This window comes from Mesoplodon densirostris, chromosome 12 (assembly GCF_025265405.1).
Source record: "Mesoplodon densirostris isolate mMesDen1 chromosome 12, mMesDen1 primary haplotype, whole genome shotgun sequence".
Lineage (NCBI taxonomy): Eukaryota > Metazoa > Chordata > Mammalia > Artiodactyla > Ziphiidae > Mesoplodon > Mesoplodon densirostris.
This window is the reverse complement of record NC_082672.1, coordinates 73405457-73431764: the sequence shown is the minus strand read 5'-3', so window position 1 is coordinate 73431764 and position 26308 is coordinate 73405457. Positions and strand designations below refer to the sequence as shown.

Below are 26308 nucleotides of genomic sequence, written 5' to 3'. Positions count from 1 at the left end.
CCCATCCTCACCTACATATGGCCCTCCTTAAATCTGCTGAGTCAGGCCTACGTGAACTCCTCCTGACACAAATACTACTTTATTCAAATCCAGACTATTTAATTCACATCTATCTTCTTGAAGAGGAGGTAAATGAAATAAAAAGAATAAAACTGAACTACTTAAAGCTAAATTTATTGAATTTCTCAAAACTGGGATTAGTTTACATCACCTTATACCATACAAAAGGGAGAACCATAGTACAGCAGGGACTCTTCACATTTGACATGGCTTAACTCACGCTGGCAGTGCAGAGGCCAAACTCAACCGCTTCTAGGACACTTATCTCCTCTATTATGAAACTTGGCACTAAATGTCAGAGTTGACAAAAAACTAAAGAGCATGATCTCTTTCCAGTGTCACGACAATACAGGTTAGGTGTGTACTTTACAGGGCCTGGAAGGAGAGTAAGAAGTCACACAGACACATCCCTGCAACAGAGTCCCCACAGCTTCCGCCTCGAACACCACAGGAGACCACCACCCAGCCCATCCTCGGCCTCCCTTCAGTGAGCGTTCTTTCCTTTATGGACGATTCATACATCCTTCCAAAAAGAGGCCACGTCAGATACACACCATCAAGTTGTGTTACATACAATTAGTCATTTGTGGTGTTACACAAATGACAAACACAAACACATTTGTATGTGTTACAACTAGTCAAGTTGTGTAAACATACAATTAGTCAAATGAATTTATCATTTTAGATATTATGTTTCTAAGTTGAACAACACAAATAATGTTATCTTTTTTTCCCTCTTAAATTTCTTCTTTACAATAAACTTTAAAACACAGGTTTACTGAGTCAAAGAAGGCAAATTTATAGATTTTACCAATTTTAATCTCATCACATGGCTTTCAATAAAGAGTATAAACAAGTTACAGTGCAAAATTTTTCACATTAAGTCTCAATTAAGAACTTACTAGCACTTTCAGATTTTTAAAAGAAACACGGTGACGAGGAAAGCCTGACATATATTACACTGCCTTTCTGTATTTCTTTAGCTTTGCCTACTCGCCTACTCGCCTACTCAGGTCTTAATAAATGTGTTTCTCTCAGTAATTTATATGAACTCTTCATGTAATATCTGTGTTACCTACTTGATGCAAGTATTTTCCCTCGCTTACCTTATTTTAGTATTATCTGGTGTCAAGTTTTTTCTTCAGAATGCTGCCTTCAGTTACTCCAACACTATTAAATTATCCATCCTTTCTGCTGAAATATAACACATTCTAAAGTCTTATATTTAAACATGCACAAACATTCCAACTTTTCTCAAACTCAATTCATACTTTGGGAAAAAACTGGTTAGTATTTCACAGAAAGGGGTTTTCTATCAAACAAATCTAAAAGAAAGACACTGGGTTAAACGAAGTTAAAACAGTTTCTTCACTGCAGATCTACAGAGCCTTCAATACGCTAAATAAAGGCATTTTATGAGGGAAAAAAACTGCATATGATGAAACTGTTTCCCAAGTCTTATATTCTCACACACACACCAATAAAACATATACCAAAATGCTAATGATGGTTATTTCAGAAAGGATTTTTCCCTTCTTCTTATTCACACTTCCTAAATCATCTCACATTAAAAATATTTTGTCAAAAAGAATTTTCCCCCAAAATGTGTAATACACGCGTGAATCCCTAGAAAAAGAAGCTGGAAAGGTTTTCCATGCAGAGGGAAGTAGTATCATTGGTGCCACTTTTTAAAGCTTTCCTTTTTAAGTTATTATACATGCACATTGTTTTAAAGAGCTGTGTCTGGTTCTCAAAAAGACAACCCTCAGAATGGGCGAAAATCGTTGCAAACGAATCAATGGACAAAGGTTTAATCTCCAATATATATAAACAGCTCATGCAGCTTAATATTAAAAAAACAAACAACCCAATCCAAAAATGGGCAGAAGACCTAAACAGACATTTCTCCAAAGAAGACATACAGATTGCCAACAAACACGTGAAAGAACGCTCAACATCACTAATCATTAGAGAAATGCAAATCAAAATTACAGTGAGGTATTATCACCTCACACCAGACAGAATGGCCATCATCAAAACATCTACAAACAATAAATCCTGGAGAGGGTGTGGAGAAAAGGGAAGCCTCTTGCACTGTTGGTGGGAATGTAAATTGACACAGCCACTATGGAAAACAGTATGGAGGTTCCTTAGAAAACTAAAAATAGAACTACCACACGACCCAGCAATTCCACTACTGGGCATATACCCTGAGAAAACCATAGTTCAAAAAGAGACATGTACCACAATGTTCATTGCAGCTCTATTTACAATAGCCAGGACATGGAAGCAACCTAAGTGTCCATCGACAGATGAATAGATAAAGAAGATGTGGCACATATATACAATGGAATATTATTCAGCCATAAAAAGTAACGAACTTGAGTTATTTATAGTGAGGTGGATGGACCTAGAGTCTGTCATACAGAGTGAAGTAAGTCAGAAAGAGAAAAACAAATACTGTATGCTAACACATATATATATGGAATCTAAAAAAAAAAAAAAAATGAAGAACCTAGGGACAGGACAGGAATAAAGACACAGACATAGAGAATGGACTTGAGGACACAGGGAGGGTGAAGGGTAAGCTGGGACAAAGTGAGAGAGTGGCATGGACATATATACACTACCAAATGTAAAATAGCTAGCTAGTGGGAAGCAGCCGCACAGCACAGGGAGATCAGCTCCGTGCTTTGTGACCACCTAGAGGGGGATATGGAGGGTGGGAGGGAGACGCAAGAGGGAGGAGATATGGGGATATATGTATACGTATAGCTGATTCACTTTGTTATACAGCAGAAACTAACACAACATTGTAAAGCAATTATACTCCAATAAGGATGTTAAAAAAAAAAGGTAGGTTTCCCTGGTGGCACAGTGGTTGAGAGTCCGCCTGCCGATGCAGGGGACACGGGTTCGTGCCCTGGTCCAGGAAGACCCCACATGCCGCGGAGCGGCTGGGCCCATGAGCCACGGCCGCTGAGCCTGCGCATCCAGAGTCTGTGCTCCACAACGGGAGAGGCCCGCATACCGCCAAAAAAAAAAACCGTTGTTTCTGGTTCTATAAAGTTTATTAAGAAAAACATTAATGCTCAGCACACACATCCCCCTCCACTTCCGCCACTGAACCCCAATTACTTCACTGGGAAAATGTAGACATTACCACCCTCGCTGAAAGGTTTCTGTGAAAACTGAATAAACTATTGTAGTTTCCTACACAGTGCATGACATGCAAACCATAAGACTGTAGCCATTATTATATCCTGGCAGATTTTTTTCAAACAATTTTCTATAGCCCTAAGTGCCCTTCATTTGACCCCTTCCCAACTGTCAAAATAATTTTGCTTATTGCCAACATGACTCTATCAGGCTACTATAAGAGTGAGATAGTAATCATTCCCTAAATTTTTAACATTTTCATTCCATTCTAAAATACCATAAGTTAGGTACCTTTAAGGTAATTCCTTAAAAAATATTTGAGCACCTACTATGTGTCACACACTGGCCTAGATTATTCCATATACCAGTGATACAGAATTTGAAGACAAATGACCTGGTTTCATGTATGTGTATATATATATATGTAGTAAGGGGTGGCATTTACATAGGCTGAAATATAGTAAAGTTACACAGCAACAAAATGAACAGACTGACCTATTTCAATTCCAATTCAAACTGGAGAAAGAAAACAATGAGTGGGAACTGGGTAAATAACTGAACGCTGACTGCATATCTGGAAATAATAAAAACTATCCTTAATTGTTTTAGGCAGGATAATATTAGTGTTTTTTTTTTTTAAATAAAGACTTCTTATATTTTAGAGATACATGCTGAAATAGTTACAGATAAATAATATGATTCCTGGGCTATGGTTGAAAATAATCTTGGTTGGGGGGAGGTAAGGAGAAGTGGGTGGGATATAAATGAAAAAAGACCAACTATTAACTGTATGAGTAACAGGTAGATGAGGGTCATTATTCAAGTCTCGCTGCTTTGTTTGATGTTTTCCATAAAACAGAAAAGTTTTTAAAAACTGTTCCCATGAAGCTTCATTTTAACGAGGGTGAGACAAATACATAAGATACGCGGCATGTTAGCTGATAAGCCATATGAACAAAAGGCAAGAGTAACAGGGAATACAAGGAAGGGAACACAGTGTGGTCTGTAATTTTAAACCAAATGGCCAGGGAAAGCCAGGAGTACTGGTTCCAGCTGTCTCTTGCACAAGAGCTTCCAGGCCAAAAGAAAGCAGCTCGCTGTGCAGGCTGGAAGGAGTCTGGGGATGACAACGCTGAGGTGACTTCTCAGCCAAAGCTCAACAAGTTGAGGGAGTAGCCTTCTAGCTAGAAGGCACATCAAGTACCTAGACTCTGAGGCAGGAGTATGCCTAGGATGATGGAAGAACAGAATGGAGTCAGGTCTGTGAGGCCAGATTAGGGAAAAGGGGGAGAAGGGAGATAAAAATAGAGGTAAGGCAGCAAGCTCAAGTCATTCTTGCAGGCCATGAGGACTTCAACTTTTTCCTTTGCGTGAAATGGAAAGTTACCAGAGTGCTGTGAACACAAGGGTGATAGGATCTAACTTTTAACAAGATTACTCTTGGTGCTCTTTTTAGAATAGATGGGAGAGAATCCTCAGGGGTGGAAGCAGCAAAGCCACTTTCAAACTAATGCAATAATCCAGATGACAAATGGTAACCGCTAAAACCACAGTGGCAGTGAAGAAAGTGAGATGTACAAGTTGCCAGATTCTGGATGTATTCTGAAAATAATACCAACAGGATCTGCTGATCAACTGAATACAGAACTTGAAAGAGAGTACGTAAAGAATGACTTCAAAGTTTTCTGCTGAGCAGCTCGAAAGAAGTTGCCATTTCTAGAGATGAGGGAGACTGTAGGCATAAGTGGTACAAGGGGGGCTAGGAGGTGAGGAAGCAGGTACCAAGAATTCAGTGTTACATCTACAAGCCCAGGACACCTGAGGTCACGAGAAGCTAGGAGAGAGGCCTGGAGCACACTGTTCGCCATAGCTTTCAGAAGGAACCAACCCTGCCGACACTGTGAACTTGGACTCTGGCCTCGGGACTGTGAGACAACACATTTCTGTTGTTAAGCTGGGGTGATGTGTTAGGGTGGCCCCAGGTCACTGACACAGCACTGGTGTCCCTTTTATTTTTTTTTTAAATTTTATTGAAGTATAGTTGATTTACAAAACAAAAAAAAATAAAAATTCAGTGTTAGACCTTAAGCTTAAGATGCCCAAGAGACATCCAAAGAAGTAAACACAGGGGTCTGGAGTATATATATTTGGGAGCTGAATTATAAAGCATTTTTTAAGTCATAAAATTGTATAATATCACCATAAAAGTGAGTAGAAATAGAGAAGATGCCTAAAATCTGAACCCTGAGATACTCCGGTACCTAGAGGTCAGGAAGATGAAGAGGAGAATCAGAAGAAACTGAGAGGAAGAAGACAGCAAGGTGAGAGAATAACCGCCAAGTGGCGAACCAAAGATCGAACCTGGCAGAGTGACACTGCCTGCAACCCAGTGCAGCTGGTGAGAGCAAAATCAGAATTTGGAGGAGAGATACTGGGGATAGAGAGCATTAAAATTTCTTCCAGGAGTTTTCTGTAAACAGAGCAAAAAGAACAGGGCAAGACAAATACACTGATGAATAAATATAAAAGGTGATGTGTGGTTAACACTGAAATTCAATTGTAAGGACTTTGATAGAGACTCTTTCAGACTTCTTTTCAATTCTATCAAGCACAGAGAAAAAGTAGAGTAGATATCACATCATGGTAACTACAAACCATATCCATGAAAAACAGAGAATAGAAACCTAATCAGAAAACATGAAAATCTAATTTCATAAATATCTCAATATGTACCTAAATATAAGATATAAGGGCAAAAAATGTACCTAAGTTTTTTTTTAATTACCAGGCAATATTTATTATGAAATTAAGGAAAATATCAAAATGTACATAACAAATTTTCAGTTGGATTACCTCTGCTCCATATTTCTAAAAACAAGCAGAGAGAGGAGGCACTTGGCCATCCACCAGCCAATTCTGGAAAACTTACAGTGACCAGGTAAACACCATTAATAACAACTTGAGTGTTCAGGGGGTACTGTGGATTATTTAGTTGCTTAAGGATTTGCTTCTTGGTTGTTTAAATCCTTTTTTTATCTCTTAGGGTTTCTTCTCTTCTGGTGGGATAGTATATGGGGAAATTGTTGTCTTACAGTTCATTTACACAGTCCACCAACTACAGACTCAACTTGGGTGAAAAACTAAACGTGAATGTATTCCTATAAATACAACCCGAGGTGATACTACAGTTGACCCTTGAATAACATGCGTTTGAACTGTGGAGGTCCACTTATACACAGATTTTTTTCCATAGTAGATACTCAGCATCACATGATCCATTGTTGGCTGAATCTGTGGACGTGAAACGACAGATATGGTGGAACTGTGGACAGGAAGGAACCTCTGATATGGAAGGCAGACTGTAAGTTATACTCAGATTTTTGACTGCACTGAGGGCCAGCGTCCCTAACGCCACACTGTTCAAGGGTCAACTGCAGAACTATTTATTAACACTGGATTACTTTAATCTGACCAAAAAACTGACTAATCAACACTTAAATTAATGTATACTTTTCATTTGCTATTTCTCTACTGGGAGTGTACTTCCCTTACCCAGGAACCCAGGATCTTCAAAAGGCTGGCCACTACATGGGTCTAAACATGTTGCTACTCTTGTGTCACCTCCACACATAGACTTGCCCTGACCAGCCCAACTCAAATAGACGGTCTTGGCCACCAAACAACCAACCACATAGTCTTTATCACCTTACATTCTACTTGGAAGCTCTAGGAGGACAGGGACTTTTTCTCAAACACAACTGTATCCTCCAGCACTGGCATATGATGGGTACACAACAAATGTTTGTTAAATGAGCAAACACTACCAACCACTTTTCACCAAAGCAAATCATTATACCTCACAACTGTGGAATCATGCGGTAAGCTGCTGATGCCTGCAATGCTATTTAAAGAGAATGTTACCATAAAACAAGAATTGGTTGAGAAAAATGTGACTAACCCTCTTACAATATGGATCTTACCATTATTTATTGAGTTTCACATTGCAATGAACCAGATCCCAACTAGGCACTTTGTTTCATAACATTTTGTTTGCTTTTACCCAAACAAGGCCAAGCAAAAAGTTCTTAGAGGATTACATATTTTTCAGTAGGTAAGACTGAAACAATTAACAATCTTAATCTTAAGCCCAGGACAAGACTTTTAATGGTATTATACACAACATTAAATAGAATATAAACTCCACGAGGGCAGGAATTTGTCATTGCTTTCTGATATATCTGTAACTTCTATAACAGCAGCTGGAACATACAGTGAGTGTTCAGTCCTAAGCACAGCTTGGATGAAAAATGCATGAACGTATACAAAAATTCAAGGTTCCCAAATTTTTATCTCAAGAGATTAGAACCACGCTGTTAAATTGGACTCCAACCAGGAAGTTAGCATTAGTAAACAAAAGAAACAGAATAACAAACCTCTACTCCATATCACAGTAGTGTTGACTGACCCCTTGCAGAACTCAGAGTAAGAATGCTAAAAGATTAGAAGGAAATATCCGAAATATGAGAGGAAATATCCGAACATGAAACAACCAAACAGAAAAGCTACCCGCTCAGAAAGATACAATTAGTAATGCATCAGAACTAAAGCCTCTTTACAACAGATAAAAGTCTCTACCTAAATGGAACTTTGATCAAGTACATTAAATAGAGATTGAAAACATAACCTTAATTGCAACAAAAAGAATAAAATACCTAGCAATAAATTTAACAAAGGAGGTGAATGATCTGTACAATGAAAACTTTAACACACTGATGAAAGAAACTGAAGACACAAATAAGTGGAAAGATATTCCATGTTCATGGATTAGAAGAATTAATGTTGTTAAAATATCTAACATACCCAAAGCAACCTGTAGATTCAATGCAGTCCCTAACAAAATTCCAACAAATTTTTCACAGAAATAGAACAAGCAATCCTGAAATTTGTATGGAACCGCAAAAGACCCTGAATAGCCAAAGCAATCTTAAGAAAGAAGAACAAAGCTGGAGGCATCACACTCCCTGATTTCAAACTATACTACAAAGCTATAACCATCAGACACACTGATCAAAGGAACAGAATAGAGAGCGCAGAGACAAATCCATGCATATATGGTCATTAATTTATGACAATAGAGCCAAGAATATACAATCAGGGTAGTCTCTTCAATAAATGGTGTTGGGAAAACTGGATAGCTACATGTAAAAGAATGAAACTAGGGCTTCCTTGGTGGCGCAGTGTTTGAGAGTCCACCTGCCAATTCAGGGGACACAGGTTTGAGCCCTGGTCTGAGAAGATCCCACATGCCCGGAGCAACTGGGCCCATGTGCCACAACTGCTGAGCCTGCGCTCTGGAGCCCACACGCCACAACTGCTGAGCCCACGTGGCATGACTGCTGAGACCCGCACGCCTAGAGCCCGTGCTCCACAGTGGGAGAGAACACCGCAATGAGAGGCCCGCACACTGCAGCAAGGAGTGGCCCCTGCTCACCCCAACTGGAGAGAGCCCACACACAGCAATGAAGACCCAACACAGCCAAAAATTAATTAATTAATTAAAAGAAAAAAAATGAAACTAGACGACCATCTTACACCATACACAAAAATCAACACAAAATGAATTAAAGACATGAACATAAGACATGACACCATAAAACTCCTAGAAGAAAACATAGAGAGTAAGCTCCTTGATACTGGTTTTGGCAATAATTTTTTGGATTTGACACCAAAAGCAAAGGCAACAAAAGCAAAAATAAACAAGTGTGACTACCTCAAACTAAAAAGCTTCTGCACAACAAAGGAAACCATCAACAAAATGAAAAGGCAACCTACAGAACTGGAGGAAATATCTGCATATCATGTAGCTGATATGAGGTTAATATAGAAAATATATAAAAACTCACACAACTCAACAGCAAGAAAACAAACAATCCAATTAAAAAATGGGCAAGGAATTGAACAGACATTTTTCCAAAGAAGACATACAAATAAATGGTCAACAAGTATATGAAAAGGTGCTCAACAATCCCTAATCATCCGGAAATGCAAATCAAAACCACAATGAAATATCACCTCATGCCTGTCAGAATGGTTATCTTCAAAAAAACAAGAGAAACAAGTGCTGGCAAGGATGTGGAGAAAGAGAGCCCTCGCACGCTGCTGGAAGGAATGTAAATTGCTGCAATTGCTATGGAAAACAGTATGGAAGTTCCTCAAAATATTAAAAATAGAACTACCATACGATCCAGCAATTTCATTCCTGGGTGTATATCCAAAGGAGATGAAAACAGGATACTGGAAAGATATCTGCACTCCCGTGTTCACTGCAGCATTAGTTACAACAGTCAAGATATGGAAACAAGCTAGTCCATCACTGGCTGACTAGATAAAGATGTGGTATATATAAATGGAATACTACTGACATGAGAAGGAAAAAATCTTGCCATTTGGGGTTACATGTATGGACACTGAGGGCATTACGGTAAGTGAAATAATCCAGACAAAGAAAAAAACAAATACTACATGGCTACCACTTATATGTGGAATCTAAAAAAATGTCAAACTTAGAGAAAAAGAGAGTAAAAAGGTAGTTTCCAGGGGGAAATAAGGAGAGGCTAAGGTTGGTAAAAACTTACAAACTTGCAGCTATAAAATGAATAAGGTCTGAGGAGCTAATGTAAAAACATGGTGACTATAGTTGATACCACTGTACTGTATAACTGAAATTTGCAACAAGAATAGAACTTAAATGTTCTTACTACACACATACACAAAGATAAACATATGAGATGAAGAATGTATTAATTAACTAGATGGGGGGAATCCATCCACAATGTATATCAAGTCACCATGATATATACTTTAAATATCGTATAACTTTATATGTCACTTATAACGCAAGACTGAAAATTTTAAAAGATTGATAGAAAAAGCATCAACTCTGCAATAAATTTAGAACACATAAGAGAATTGTAAGAACTTGGAGAATACAAGAGAATTCTAATAAACAAACATACTGGATAAACTTTGAATATACCTAGGTAAGAGCCTTAATGAGTAAAAAATGAATATTTTATGTATTTAGCCTGTATCAACTATATATAGCAAAATGTATCTTGTTCCATTCCACAATGTAGGCTTAGAAGTCAGTAAATACTTTCTGTTATCTTTAATAGTCTCTCTGGGTCCCTATGAGCAGTAATGGACCAGGTGATCCCTTACCAAGTTCATTTTAGTTAACATTTTAATTCTAGAGCCCTTCCTAACGAAAATCAAGTAAATAGCAGCCCTCAGAGAAAAACTAATTTAATAAAATTTATTTCTGCCATGTGTTACAAATGCACACACCATAATTCAAAAGCATGTACAACGTTAATTTTATTTCACATTTTTCTAATTATCTCAGTTTCCTGGCCTCTCAATTAGATGGATGGAATTATATCAGATGTTTGAGAAAGATACACTATTAGGTCTAAAGATATTATTATTAAAAAAAGAGAAAGAAACCATTTAAAAAAATTTTTCCAAGTGTATTTGTCTCAGGTCCAATTAATGTAGGGACCAAAAGCCCTAGTACTAAAACAGTACCTAAGGATATCACTAATAATGAGTAATAATTTATTTCCTAAGATAATTCAATCAACAGTTAAAAGTTAAATTATGTTCATTACATTGTTTTTAAAAAGGAAGAGCTTTCTAATTAATGTATTTTAGAAAATGACCCATCCAAATGTTTAAAAAATGGTTTTAAAATTATGTGTTCCTTGGAAAATTTTTTTATATGAAATAACTATTTTCCTAAAATATCACATGAATATTTCCATATTAAAGACAACACTGCTTGTCCATTACTCAAGGTCATTAGTTTGACAATTTTCCTGTGACCAGTGTGTTATCAAACTTGATTTAAAGCACTTCTATCAATGTTAAACCTTAAACCCAGAAAAAAATTTTCTACCAAACCAATCAACAGATCAGCTACCAAACTGACATCAGATGTACTTTTTGTGAAGTTGCATATCAGGAAATCTTTCATAAAGAAACTGTACAGGTGACCCTTGAACAACTCGGGGGATAGGGGTGGCGGCCTTCCATGCAGTCGAAAATCCATGCATAACTTATGGTCAGCCACCCACCATTCTGCATGAGCGAGTCGTGTAGCACTACAGTATTTACTATGGAAAAAAAATCCATGTGTAAGTGGACCCTCATACTTCAAACCCGTGCTGTTCAAGAGTCAACTGTAATTATACACATAAAACAGGAAATTATGGTTCTGAAGCCAAAATTAAAATATTTAATCTAAGAATGAGGAAAAAAAATCAATAAGTACTTTAAGAAGCACTCTGCCTCTGCAACAATGGCAGAGTACATAATTCTCCCTATCAGAACTTACACAGTTGGACATCAACACACATTCATTGTATCTGGGATGAAAAATAAAAAGGAGTGTAACAAAACATATTTTTAAAATCCAAGAACTCATTACGACAACCTAAAAAGAAAAAAATAATTTGCCACTTCAGGCAATTAATGTGATCATTTTACCAACTCTTACTCTGGAAATTCATAACCAAGTGTTAATCCCTTCCCTTTAATCTGCCTCTTCAGTAGGAACTATAGTTTAGAGCAGGGTTCCCCAACCCCCTGTTAGGAACCGGTCCGCACAGCAAGAGCTGAGCAGCGAGCAAGTGAAGCTTCATCTGTATTTACAGCCGCTCCCCATCGCTCACATTACCGCCTGAGCTCCGCCTCCCGTCAGATCAGCAGTGGCATTAGACTCTCATAGGAGCGTGAACCCTACCATGAACTGCACATGCGAGGGATCTAGGTTGGGCGCTTCTTAGGAAAATCTAGTGCCTGATAATCTGAGGTGGAGCTGAGGCGGTGATGCTGGCGCTGGGGAGCGGCTGCAGATACAGATTATCATTAGCAGAGAGGTCTGACTGCACAGAGACAGTAAATCAACTTTTTGCTGACTCATATCAAAACTCTACTAAGCTGCATCTTACAGAGTAGACTGGACATGCGCAACACACTTTGGGCATCACTCTCTCCCATCAGCCCCAGATGGGACCATCTAGTTGCTACAACTGATTCCACCAAGTATCATCAAGGGATGCACAAAACCATTAAAGGCTAATGAGGAACAAAACAGTCCCATGTTGCAGTTACACCCCTACAGATGACCTGCTAATAACTCAAGTATTTAGGAAGGACAGCTTTGGCTGCTGCCACCGTAATCCAGCAATCAAATCTAACATCAAAACCAGTGTAAGACTTCTAACATGATATAACTACACAGCTTCACCCATGAAGGAGTCTTGCCAAAATATGTTTAACTCGAATCTAATCAAGCTTATTTTAAACCTAACTTCCAATTTACAGGAAATTAAAGAAATAGAGGAATAAGCCAATGGACACCAAACACACAAAAAAATTAAAATCCAAAACTTGGGACAATCCTAAGAGACATTTGGCTTTATCTCTTCAAAAAGTCAGTATCATTGGGAAAGGGTGTGGGAGGCCTGAGAAATATAACTAAAGACAATACAAGGTCCTTGATTGCATCTTGATTTGAAAAAAATCAAGTGAAAATAATATTTTGGGGACAAATGGCAAATTTGAGTATGGACAGGTATTATTAGATTTTAGGAAACTATTTGTTAGGTGTGATTATGGCATTGCTATGTAGAAATCCTTTGTTTGGAGATGTATGATGAAATTAAACTAATTGGGTGGAAGAACTGGCAAATTGATAAATGGATGCAGCAAATACAGCAAAACATTAACTGGTGAATCTTGGTGATGGGTAAATGTGTGTATACTCTACCCTTCTTTGTTCCAGTATGTTTTAAGTTTTCAAAATACAAAATTAAACTTTTAGCAGAAAAAAAAAAAGGCCAAGATAGAAGTATATCCTTAATCAGGTATCTAAACAGCATATAATATAAATGATTTACAATCCGTTTTATTCCAAAACAGATTTAAAGTGGCCTTTAAAAAGATATACAGGGCTTCCCTGGTGGCACAGTGGTTGAGAATCTGCCTGCCAATGCAGGGGACATGGGTTCGAGCCCTGGTCTGGGAAGATCCCACATGCCACGGAGCAACTAGACCCGTGAGCCACAACTACTGAGCCTGCACGTCTGGAGCCTGTGCTCCGCAACAACAGAGGCCACGATAGTGAGAGGCCCCCGCTTGCCGCAACTAGAGAAAGCCCTCGCACAGAAACAAAGACCCAACACAGCCAAAAATAAATAAATATATTAATTAATTAATTAATTTTAAGAAGATATACAGATTGGTTCAAGATGGTGCAGAAGAAGGACGTGCTCTCACTCCCTCTTGTGAGAGCACCAGTATCACAACTAACTGCTGAAAATCATCAACGGGAAGACACTGGAACTCACCAAAAAAAAATAACCCACATCCAAAGACAAAGGAGAAGCCACAGTGAGACGGTAGGAGGGGCGCAATCACAATAAAATCAAATCCCATAACTGCTGGGTGGGTGACTCGCAAACTGGAGAACACTTATACCAAAGAAGTCCACCCACTGGAGTGAAGGTTCTGAGCCCCACGTCAGGCTTCCCAACCTGGGGGTCTGGCAACGGGAGGAGGCATTCCTAGAGGATCAGACTTTGAAGCCTAGTGGGATTTGATTGCAGGACTTCGACAGGACTGGGGGAAACAGAGAGTCCACTCTTGGAGGGCACACACAAAGCAGTGTGTGCATCGGGACCCAGGGGAAGGAGCAGTGACCCCATAGGAGACTGAAGCAGACCTACCTGCTAGTGTTGGAGGGTCTCCTGCAGAAGCAGGAGGTGGCTGTGGCTCACCATGGGGACACGGACGCTGGCAGCAGAAGTTCTGGGTAGTACTCCTTGGCGTGAGCCCTCCCAGAGTCTGCCATTAGCACCACCAAAGAGCCCAGGTAGGCTCCAGTGCTGGGTTGCCTCAGGCCAAACAAGCAACAGGGAGGGAACCCAGCCCCACCCATCAGCAGTCAAGTGGATTAAAGTTTTACTGAGCTCTGCCCACCAGAGCAACACCCAGCTCTACCCACCACCAGTACCTCCCATCAGGAAACTTGCACAAGCCTCTTAGATAGCCTCATCCACCAGAGGGCAGACAGCAGAAGCAAGAACTACAATCCTGCAGCCTGTGGAACAAAAACCACATTCAAAGAAAGACAAAATGAAAATAGGCAAGATAGACCATATATATGCTGTCTACAAGAGACCCACTTCAGACCTAGGGACACATACAGACTGAAAATGAGGGAATGGAAAAACATATTCCATGCAAATGGAAATCAAAACAAAGGTGGAGTAGCAATACTCATACCAGACAAAATAGACTTTAAAATAAAGAATGTTACAAGAGACAAGGAAGGACACTACATATGATCAAGGGATCAATCCAAGAAGATATAACAATTATAAATATATATGCACCCAACATAGGAGCACCTCAATACATAAGGCAACTGCTAACAGCTATAAAAGAGGATATCGACAGGAACACAATAATAGTGGGGTACTTTAACACCCCCTTGCACCAATGGACAGATCGTCCAAACAGAAAATTAATAAGAAAACACAAGCTTTAAATGGCACAATGGACCAGATAGATTTAATTGATACTTATAGGACATTCCATCCAAAAACAACAGATTACACTTTCTTCTCAAGTGCGTACGGAACATTCTCCAGGAGAGATCACATCTTGGGTCACAAATCAAGCCTCAGTAAATTTAAGAAAATTGGTATCATACCAAGCATCTTTTCTAACCACAACGCTATGAGGTTAGAAATCAATTACAGGGGAAAAAAAACGTAAGAAACACAAACACATGGAGGCTAAACAATACGTTACTAAATAACCAAGAGATCACTGAAGAAATCAAAGAGGAAATCAAAAAATACCTAGAAACAAATGACAATGAAAACACAATGATCCAAAACCTATGGGACGCAGCAAAAGCAGTTCTAAGAGGGAAGTTTATAGCAATACAAGCCTACCTCAAGAAACAAGAAAAATCTCAAATAAACAATCTAGCCTTACACCTTAAGAAACTAGAGAAAGAAGAACAAACAAAACCCAAAGTTAGCAGAAGGAAAGAAATCATAAAGATCAGAGCAGAACTAAATGAAATAGAAACAAAGAAAACAATAGCAAAGATCAATAAAACTAAAAGCTGGTTCTTTGAGAAGATAAACAAAATTAATAAACCATTAGCCACACTCATCAAGAAAAAGAGGGAGGACTCAAATCAGTAAAATGATAAAGGAAAAGTTACAACAGACACCACAGAAATACAGAGCATCCTAAGAGACTACTACAAGCAACTCTATGCCAATAAAATGGACAACCTGGAAGAAATGGACAAATTCTTAGAAAGGTATAGCCTTCCAAGACTGAACCAGGAAGAAATAGAAAATATGAACAGACCAATCACAAGTAATGAAATTGAAACTGTGATGAAAAATCTTCCAACAAACAAAAGCCCAGGACCAGATGGCTTCACAGGTAAATTATATCAAACATTTAGAGAAGAGCTAACATCCATCCTTCTCAAACTCTTCCAAAAAACTGCAGAGGAAGGAACACTCTCAAACTCAGGCCACCATCACCCTGATACCAAAACCAGACAAAGATACTACAAAAAAAGAAAACTACAGACCAATATCACTGATGAATATAGATGCAAAAATCTTCAACAGAATACTAGCAAACAGAATCCAACAACACAATAAAAGGATCATACACCATGATCAAGTGGGGTTTATCCCAGGAATGCAAGGAATCTTCAATATACGCAAATCAATCAATGTGATACACCATATTAACAAATTGAAGGAGAAAAACCATATGATCATCTCAATAGATGCAGAAAAAGCTTTCGACAAAATTCAACACCGATTTATAATTAAAACCCTCCAGAAAGTAGGCATAGAGGGAACTTACCTCAACATAATAAAGGCCATATATGACAAACCCATAGCCAACATCGCTCTCAATGGTGAAAAACTGAAACCATTTCCACTAAGATCAGGAACAAGACAAAGTTGCCCAGTCTCACCACTATCATTCAACATAGTTTTGGAAGTTTTAGCCACAGCAATCAGAGAAAAAAATCAAATAAAAGGAATCCAAATCAGAAAACAAGTAAAGCTGTCACTGTTGGCAGATGGCACGATACTATAGAGAATCTTAAAGATGCCACCAGAAAACTACTACAGCTAATCAATGAATTTGGTAAAGCTGCAGGATACAAAATTAACGCACAGAAATCTCTTGCTTTCCTATACACAAATGATGAAAAATCTGAAAGAGAAATTAGGGAAACACTCCCATTTACCACTGCAACAAAAAGAATAAAGTACCTAGGAATAAACCTACCTAGGGAGACTAAAGACCTGTATGCAGAAAACTATAACACACTAATGAAAGAAATTAAAGATGATACAAACAGATAGAGAGATACACCGTGTTCTTGGATTGGAAGAATCAATGTTGTGAAGGGCTTCCCTGGTGGCGCAGTGGTTGAGAGTCTGCCTGCCGATGCAGGGGACACGGGTTCGTGCCCCGGTCCGGGAAGAACCCACATGCCGCTGAGCTGCTAGGCCCGTGAGACATGGCCACTGAGCCTGCGCATCTGGAGCCTGTGCTCCGCAAGGGGAGAGGCCACAACAGTGAGAGACCCGCATACCACACACACACACAAAAAATCAATATTGTGTAAATGACTGTACTACCCAAAGCAATCTACAGATTCAATGCAATCCCTGTTAAATTACCAATGGCATTCTTTACAGAACTAGAACAAAAAAATCTTAAAATTTGTATGGAGACACAAAAGACCCCAAATAGCCAAAGCAGTCTTGAGGGAAAAAAACTAGCGGAATCAGACTCCCTGCCTTCAGACTATACTACAAAGCTACAGTAATCAAGACAATATGGTACTGGCACAAAAACAAATTAGATCAATGGAACAGGACAGAAAGCCCAGAGATAAACCCACGCACCTATGGTCAACTAATCTAGGACAAAGGAGGCAAGGATATACAATGCAGAAAAGACAGTCTCTTCAATAAGTGGTGCTGGGAAAACTGGACAGCTACATGTAAAAGAATGAAATTAGAACACTCCCTAACACCATACACAAGAATAAACAAAAATAAACTAAAAATGGATTAGAGACCTAAATGTAAGACCAGACACTATAAAACTCTTAGAGGAAAACAAAGGAAGAACACTCTTTGACATAAATCACAGAAAGATCTTTTTTGATCCACCTCCTAGAGTAATGGAAATAAAAGCAAAAATAAACAGATGGGACCTAATGAAACTTAAAACCTTTTGCAAAGCAAAGGAAACTACAAAGACGAAAAGACAACCCCCTTAATGGGAGAAAATATTTGCAAATGAATCAAAGGACAAAGGATTAATCTCCAAAATATATAAACAGCTCATGCAGCTCAGTATTAAAAAAACAAACAACCCAATCCAAAAATGGGCAGAAGACCTGAATAGACATTTCTCCAAAGAAGACATACAGATGGCCAAGAAGCACATAAAAAGCTGCTCAAGATCACTAATTATTAGAGAAATGCAAATCAAAACTACAATGAGGTATCCCCTCACACCAGTTAGAATGGGCATCATCAGAAAATCTACAAACAAATGCTGCAGAGGGTGTGGAGAAAAGGGAACCCTCTTGCACTGTTGATGGGAATGTAAATTGACACAGCCACTATGGAGAGCAGTATGGATGTTCCTTAAAAAACTAAAAATAGAACTACCATAGGACCCAGCAATCCCACTACTGGGCATATACCCTGAGAAAACCGTAATTCAAAAAGACACATGTACCCCAGTGTTCATTGCAGCACTATTTACAACAGCCAGGTCATGGAAGCAACCTAAATGTCCATCAACAGACGAATGGGTAAAGAAGATGTGGTACATATATACAATGGAATATTGCTCAGCCATAAAAGGGAATGAAATTGGGTCATTTGTAGATACATGGATGGATCTAGAGACTATCATACAGAGTGAAGTGAGTCAGAAAGAGAAAAACAAGTATCATATATTAACACATACATGTGGAACCTAGAAAAATGGTACAGATGAACCAGTTTGCAGGGCAGAAATAGAGAGACAGATGTAGAGAACAAACGTATGGACACCAAAGGGGGGAAGGCAGCGGGGGGGTGGGGGGGGGGTGGGATGAACTGGTAGACTGGGATTGATATATATACACTAATATGTATAAAATGGGTAACTAATAAGAAACTGCTGTGTAAAAAAATAAATTAAATTTAAAAAATAATAATAATACATAACTACCACAGGAACGTTAATAGCAAAATGGTTAATGAGAACTGTCAATTGGAAGAGCATTTAAGATGGGTCACTATTACAGTAACTGAGAATTACAGGAAACTTGAAAGGCCTGGAATCTTATAACTCATATAAAAAAAAAACTTGATAGAGGTTTTCCTAGATTTGATAACAATCTTAAAAATTTATATCATGTTTCAACAGTGAACTGTACAGCTGTAAGAAGCTTTCCGAACCATCAACAAAAATCCAGATTTTAATACTGCCATGTTCCTGTAACTCTTAACATTGTTAGTGATAAAAAAAATCCTCTCTCACAAAGTCTTCTGTTGGTCTAAGTTCAAAGCCATGGCTACCTTTACTATTGAGATTTTATAACACAAAAGTTGTATAAAGGTTAAATTAGTCCATTTTTAATTACTCATCCTTTAATGAGCATTATATTCCACATGGGAGTTATGTTTGATAAACTCCCAGTTATACAGTTACCCTCAGACACACACTGATGCAGCCACACGTCTTTTTGAGTAGGTTCATCATAATGGTTCAGAATAACTTCAGTTTGCTTCAAACACAGATGTGTCTTTAACCTCTGTGATAACATATACCCTGCATTTAAACAGTACCTCTTCAGTAAGCAGTGACACATAGCACAGTGACTGTGAAACTGAAGAAACAACTCGAATTACTTACTTCAATGCTGTTATTCTTAGTGCAAATCAATCTCTCATCTTTGCAGAGTTTACTTACTGGAACCAATGTTTCATGTGTTTTTCCCACATGTTAAAGAATACAGTAATGTTACTAAAAATATTAATCCATTACTTTTGTCCTTTTTGTACTGTATTGTATATTGTGGTTTTTAATATTTTTTTGTCATGAGTATATGAAGTCTAATAAAAGAAAATTTCAGTGAAAAAAAAAAAAAACAAATGTCAATTTACCATGCTAAAGACAAGACTAAATATTCTCTCTCTTCTCTGTATAGAAAAATGATTATACAAAATGTAATATGAAGAGGTAATCAAGAGGATGCACCCTCCTCCCCCCGAAAAAAGCACTATAGAGATGTGTCAGGCAATTAACAAAAATAATTTTATTATTTTTCTGGATTTTGTAATGGTTGTGGTATTTGAAAGCTTCTTAAAATTTGCATTTTATTTTTTTCATTCTAAATAAATATTTACTTTCAAACCAAAAACTAAAATAAAATAAAAAGATATACAACATAAGGTAATATTTTAAAAGAAAAAAAGGAAGAAAAACCAAAAGAAAAATACAGGTAAGAAACTAAGGTGAAGTCAAGTCAGTACCCAGAATGAGTTACAAATATTTACATTTTACTAAGAGTTCCCTGATTCTAATGAAGCTTAAAAGTCAAAGTTTGTCAGGCAGTTAGCAAAACACTTCAGGGGAAAAAATAGTCATTATATATTTAAAAAGTACTGCCTCTAAATAAAATACTTTACCATTTCAACAGACACCCACATAGCAGCTTTCATTAGACTTCAAGTATACATTAAGCCAGTGGTCTCCTAAGGATGTGAATATACCTAAAGGGATGCATACACAATCAATCTGTGTCCAGGAAGAAAATATTACTATGTATATTAAATGTTACCTAAAAACTAAAAAGAAATTAAACTTTACCAACAGTTAATCAAACTGACACTAGTAATCTTTGCTGTATTCATGTTAGTCACAATTATCTAAAGAGAAAGAGCTGAGAAAAGAGTGAGAATTTCATAAAATGGAGGCGTTGACACCTTTAATGGCATGTTTGCCTTCAACCTTTTACAGTGTTTCAGGATGTCATCAATGTAGCTTATTTATATTTTTTTAAAAACTTCATAAACAGTAGATTGCTTACAGTAATTTTAATGAAATGGGAAATGACTATAAAATCTTTACATCACACAGGTTCTCCATTAACTCACAGCAAAGTCCTGAAAAACTGTTTTACCTAAGATTGAGTTATACATCTTTCTTTCACACAAAATGAGACAAATACTTTACAAATGAGACAAGTGCTACAAATACACTGCCTTTTTTATTATAAAGCAGCTGTAAATGATAAGTCATATGAAAAAATAAGCACCTCAGTCTGTCCCTTCTAGATAAAAGTGACATTTTAGTAATAAGTAAGAAAAATTGCTTTTCTAAAAGAAACTCTGGCTAAGCAAATGCCCGTTTAAAAATGTTTCCATCATTATATAATTTGTGACTAAAAATGAAATGTGGCACCTATGAAAACTTTTATCTGGACACTTTAATAAACTCAACTTAGAATCCGATGTATAAAAGATTTTATCAGAATGACAAAGTGAAATTCTCAAAAATATATTCAATCATACTGCACTCCAAAAAAGTTCTTGTACAACTGAAAATTCTAATAATTTTAAAGTAGAAATATCATTTATGATATCTATAGCTCATTTAAAATATCTATTGTATGTGTTATATAATGGACATTAATATATTAGTAAAGTAGGACAAGTATATAAAAACGTACGCAAGTATGAATGAGTACTCGAAAATGTCTTACTGATAAACACGTACAGTCAAAAGGTTTGGACACCATTCCCTCGATGAAATGAAGCCTCTGATATACAAATAGTAATTCTGACACCCACCCCCTCTTTGGGATGAAACAACACAAGAATTCATTCTCCCTCTAAAATTTTTGATATGAGCAGATGATCATGATCTATGAACAAAGACCTAAATTTTACAAACTAAGATCTAAGTTCCATTAGTTAGGAGTGAAAAATACTCAGCCTAGAAAAATCTTTGACAAGTGAAGCAGGCTCACCTCTAAAAACAGGCCAAATATTCAAACCCAGGTTGACCTGTGAGCTGGGACAGGCCTACCAAGAAAAAGGTCCTGATCTCAGCATCCCCACAGAGTGAACTAAAAAACTGTGCCTGAGCCAGCTGGCTAGCAGCCAATGTCCATTCAGCCATCCTTCCTCATTCACCAAAATTCCTGTTATTGCACGTCGTCATCCAAATTAAGACTACACTTTTCAATCTACCTTACTGCCAGATGTGGTCAATGTCTAAGTAACGATCACCAGAATTAAAGGACGAATGGTACGTGCAACTCTCAGAAGATGAGCATAAAGAAAGGGGACATACCTTCCCCTTCCCTTTTCTCTTGTACTGGCTAGACTCCAACCTGATAGCTAGAAAAGCCATCTGAAACTATGAGGTGAATATGGAGATAGGGATCATACTTGGTAGTGCAATGAAGAGGGAACTTAGGTCCCTGACATTGTGGAGCCCCACACCAGCTCTCAGTCACTTTCTTCTGAGCTATTATGTGATAAATTTCTTTTTTTTTTTTCTCAAACTTCAGAAGATGTATTTATCTTACCAAACACATGTGGGGTGCTTAACTCTATGCCAGTACGCCAGATGGAGGCGGGATCAGAATGCATGCAGATTTATTAGAGTGCTCTTGGGAGGGAGGGAGGGGGCAGATTGGAGTGAGGGAAAGGCTGGGATGTGGTGCAGCGGCAACAGAGGCCTCAACTCGGCGAACCCTTCGGGAGCTCGGAAGCTGGGGTGAATCTTCAGAGTCATCTTGAGTTGTGCTGATGGTACCAGGCTTTTGTACCCACATGGCAACCAGTCATTGGATGCAGGTTGCCCTGGGAAGAGGGTGTGATTTTGGATGAGGCAACGCTACCACCAAGGCAATTCTGAAGGGAGTTCTCAGCTGGCAGCATTTCTTTCTTTACACCACTGTTATTTGGAGTTTTCCATCACTCCCAGTTGAACCTAATCCTAGGCCAAAAGGCCAAAACTTTTTCATTAAGATGACCCAGTGAGTCACAATCCATGAGAACCAAATCCATGACAGCAACAGACTAAGAAAAGAACAGGAAGCCTTGAATAGGTAAAGGATTTCTGGTATCAGCCAGGAGACTGAGGATGCCTAGGTCTATGATTTGGGAAAATCCAGGTAACCAGACTTTCCTAATTCTCTAATAACAGGGATCTTCCAATGCCAAGGAATTATGAAATTCAACTCCTCTGGCTGCCAGGTACACCCATCTCTAGGATAGGGAGGGTGGGCCAAGGATGGGGCCCTAAAACAAGCTAATCTCTCTCTTTGGCCACTAAGTCAAACAGGCTCGTCGAGATCTCATAAGAAGATTGCAGATGCAGCTCCTTTATCAGAATTCCTTTTTGGTCAATATCCTCAAAAGATGTCAAAGTACAGAGTTTAGAGATTTTATTATTCATTTTTCTCCCTGATGGGGAAAAAAATGGTAAGAATAAAAATTATGGAGATTAATTAGACAAAGGAATAGAAAATCAAGATCAAGAAAGCAAGGATCCTTAGTTTTCTTTATATCAAAATTATTTTCAAATTACAGAGTAGAATTCACTAAAGATTAAAAAGCTGTTCATAAACCATTCATAAATACCAACTGTTCAACAAACTTTTGCACATCTAGTATGTAACAATATTCTATGATTATGAGAAATAAGTATATTTGATCAGTTGGTACCACATTAAACAATTATGAAATTAAGAACCCTAGTCTTTCAAATTGCAAAATCATAGACTATTAGCCTTTCTGCCTGAAGAATACTACCTACTATCCACACATGGTACCATAAAACTTTTTTACTCCACTATGTTAAACTGTACAAACCTCAAATAATTGCGAGATCACTTGCATTAGAAAACATTTGATAATGCAAATAGTTATGGAACTGTTAGAGAGTTAACAATCATGTTTAAATTAGCTATATACTAATGTGATAAGCCTACTTGCTTAAATTTGAGCTAAGATCACAGACAAGGTATAAAAATTAATTTTCATTATAGACAGAGTAAGCAGTTAATTCTGGAGGGGAAAAAACATTTTAAACATTTTGCAGATAAAGAATGAGGTGGAAAGGAATTCAGCTGAAAAGAAAGGAAGGGGTAGATAGGTGAGCAAATTCAGAAAATAAAAGATCGTCAACAACAAGCATAATACATGTTTTCAAAATGGTGTAGGACAAGGAGTTTAAAAACACTTCTCTTTCATACCTCTGCACAAAACCAGGACTCACAGGTCAGGCTCATTGTATTATTATTCTAAATCAACAAAGTTATGGGTTTAAAAAGCTTGTGAAAAGCTAATCTGAAAATATGCCCATTCATAACCTTCTTAAAGAGAAAAGTAAATTCAAATTTATACATCTTCAGAACTGACTCATATCTGTTATGTTCTTCTTGTATTTTAAATTGTACTTTAATACAATTTAAGATATCTTTAGAATCTCACATGTATTCTCTTCAAAATATTATACCAGCCATATTTTATGAATTCTACATTTTTAAATAACAAAAAAGAATATTTCCAGACAGTGACAAAAGCAATAAAATTATCAGATTATACTTTGTTCTGACAAGAGAAAAAAATACCTTGCCTTTCTGACTCAAAACACAGGTGATAGTTTTCTCTTTTCTTGCAATTAAAGTACACCACCACCAGGAGGCAGCAGTCCAATAATCACAGACAGAAATCAAGTTTTAGACTAGAGTTCCAAACCAGTGGTCTTACAGTGAGATTTGTCAGATGTGCTATTTCTCCTATTTAAGAAAACTTAAAACTATTTAAATTACCACAATGTAATCAAATAATTATCAGACATCATTTTAAATTAAAATATCTAAAAATAGGGGCTTCCCTGGTGGCGCAGTGGTTAAGAATCTGCCTGCCAATGCAGGGGACACAGGTTCGAGCCCTAGTCAAGGAAGATCCCTAGTCAAGGAAGATCCCACATGCTGCAGAGCAACTAAGCCAGTGCGTCACAACTACTGAGCCTGCGCTCTAGAGCCCACAAGTCACAACTACTGAGCCCGCGTGCTGCAACTACTTAAGCCCGCGTGACTGGAGCCCATGCTCCACAAGAGAAGACACCAGAATGAGAAGCCCACGCACCGCAACAAAGAGTAGCTCCCACTCGCTGCAACTAGAGAAAGTCCACACACAGCAACGAAGACCCAACACAGCCAAATAAATAAACTTATTTTTTTAATGTAAAATATCTAAAAATAAATTAATGTTCACTCCTTTAAACTATCCTAGGCTGCTATCCACTCAAGGGGGCATGATTCACACTGTATTCTCTGATTGGTACTCACTGGAGTTGTACAAACCAAGCAGTAAAATGCTCTCATCCTAATCTTTAACTGGTTACGGGAAAGTATCTTTACCAGACAAAAGGCATAAAATCAATTGTGTTTAGAACAATGTCATCATTTTGGATTCCTGTTTTAGTAAACTTCTAATTAATCATCCCATGACAATTTACCTCTTTGCTATGTAATTACACATTGAGTAACTGATTTATCATTCAAGATGGACTTGGAGACATAATCAAAATTCTATGATTAAAGATCAAAATTAGAGAAAGAAGGTATTTTAAGGAAGAAGAGACCACAGAGGGCAGTACCAACAACAGTAGCTCCAGTTCAGAAATCTTTTCAGAACATTCTCAACTAAAGCAAACAAAATAAATATGGAAGAGAGAAAAGTACAAGGGGGTAGAAGTACAAAGTACAGGCCTAAAGAGTTCTAGAAGAATCTAGGCAATGACTATGGTGAAAATGGCAACAAGGGATGCTGCAGTCCTGCCATGACGGGAAGAAAACTGCAAGAATCATCAGTTGGAACTAAAGGGGATAGAAATCTATGAATTTTATTCAACAAGTTGCCACTTTAACCACGCCTATAAAACAAAAGTCACCTATGCCAGAATGATCTTCATTTGTGTCTGCAGTTAGGTTTCTCCTGCCTATTTATGCATTACAGAGGGTCCCAAAATCATCTTCTGAGAAAAATCTTGGCTCTACCCGGGGAGGGCAGAGCAGCCTCCTATTCACACAGATGTCCCCATCAGTGCCTTTAAATTTTCATATCCCATCACAGCCCTGTTTGTTTATAAAGCTTGTCTATGCACTTAGCTGGCACACACACACACAAAAAGGTGGTGGTGGGGGGGAATAATTGCATTCCCAACAGTTCTCAGACAGAACATTGTATTTCTCAATATATTTAGAAATCTGGTGTTAAAAAATGATATCCAAGGCGAGTTGTTTGAAAAATAACCTAAAATCTAATAGGGGACTGGGTCAGACCATTCATTATATTAGTCCCTGTAATACTTCTTATACTGGGATACATAATGAGGGATATCATAAGAAAAAGCCCTATGTTCACTGAAAGTATGTTGTTAAGGATTATCTTTTATTATATCATATCACAATAAAACTGTGGATAAAATGTCTTCTTAGTTTTAGTATCAGAAATAGTCTTCCTTTTCCTGGGCACCAGATTTGTTTTTACCTGTTTTCCTCTTCCACAACTGCTAAAAATCTGAGAGCCAAAGTTGTACTCCACCTGCAGACAGCACTTTATTTACTTTCTTAACCTCTGGTCCCACTACCCTACTTCTTTCTGTTCCTTGTATTCTTTTCCTTTTACTTTTTTTTTTCAGTTAAAAAATTTACTAAATACCTACTATCTCCTTTGTTCTTTTAAAAGAACTTAAAAAAAAGAAAGAAAACTTATCCCAATTTTTCTAGAGCCTTGATCTTAAGAGCACTCATGTATGTGAAGGCAAAACTTAAACTTCCTATTTCCTCCCATTTTAAACAACAAGCAACCAAAAATAATCATTTGGGGAAAGGTTGCAACACTATGGGAAACATCAAAATAAACAAATA

The 26308-nt window shown here is 37.7% G+C and overlaps 1 protein-coding gene across 5 annotated transcripts in view; it reads right to left on the bottom strand.

Moving 5' to 3' along the window:
- PHF3 (PHD finger protein 3) overlaps positions 1-26308 on the bottom strand; it is a 99972-nt gene that overhangs the window by 51815 nt on the left and 21849 nt on the right. The window contains exon 1 of one of the 5 annotated variants that reach the window (XM_060114487.1): positions 1167-1186. The exons of the other annotated variants lie outside the window; for them this stretch is intronic. The gene's annotated coding sequence lies outside the window, so the exon portion shown is untranslated. Of the gene's footprint in view, positions 1-1166; positions 1187-26308 lie in introns of those variants that run through there. 5 annotated transcript variants of the gene reach the window in all.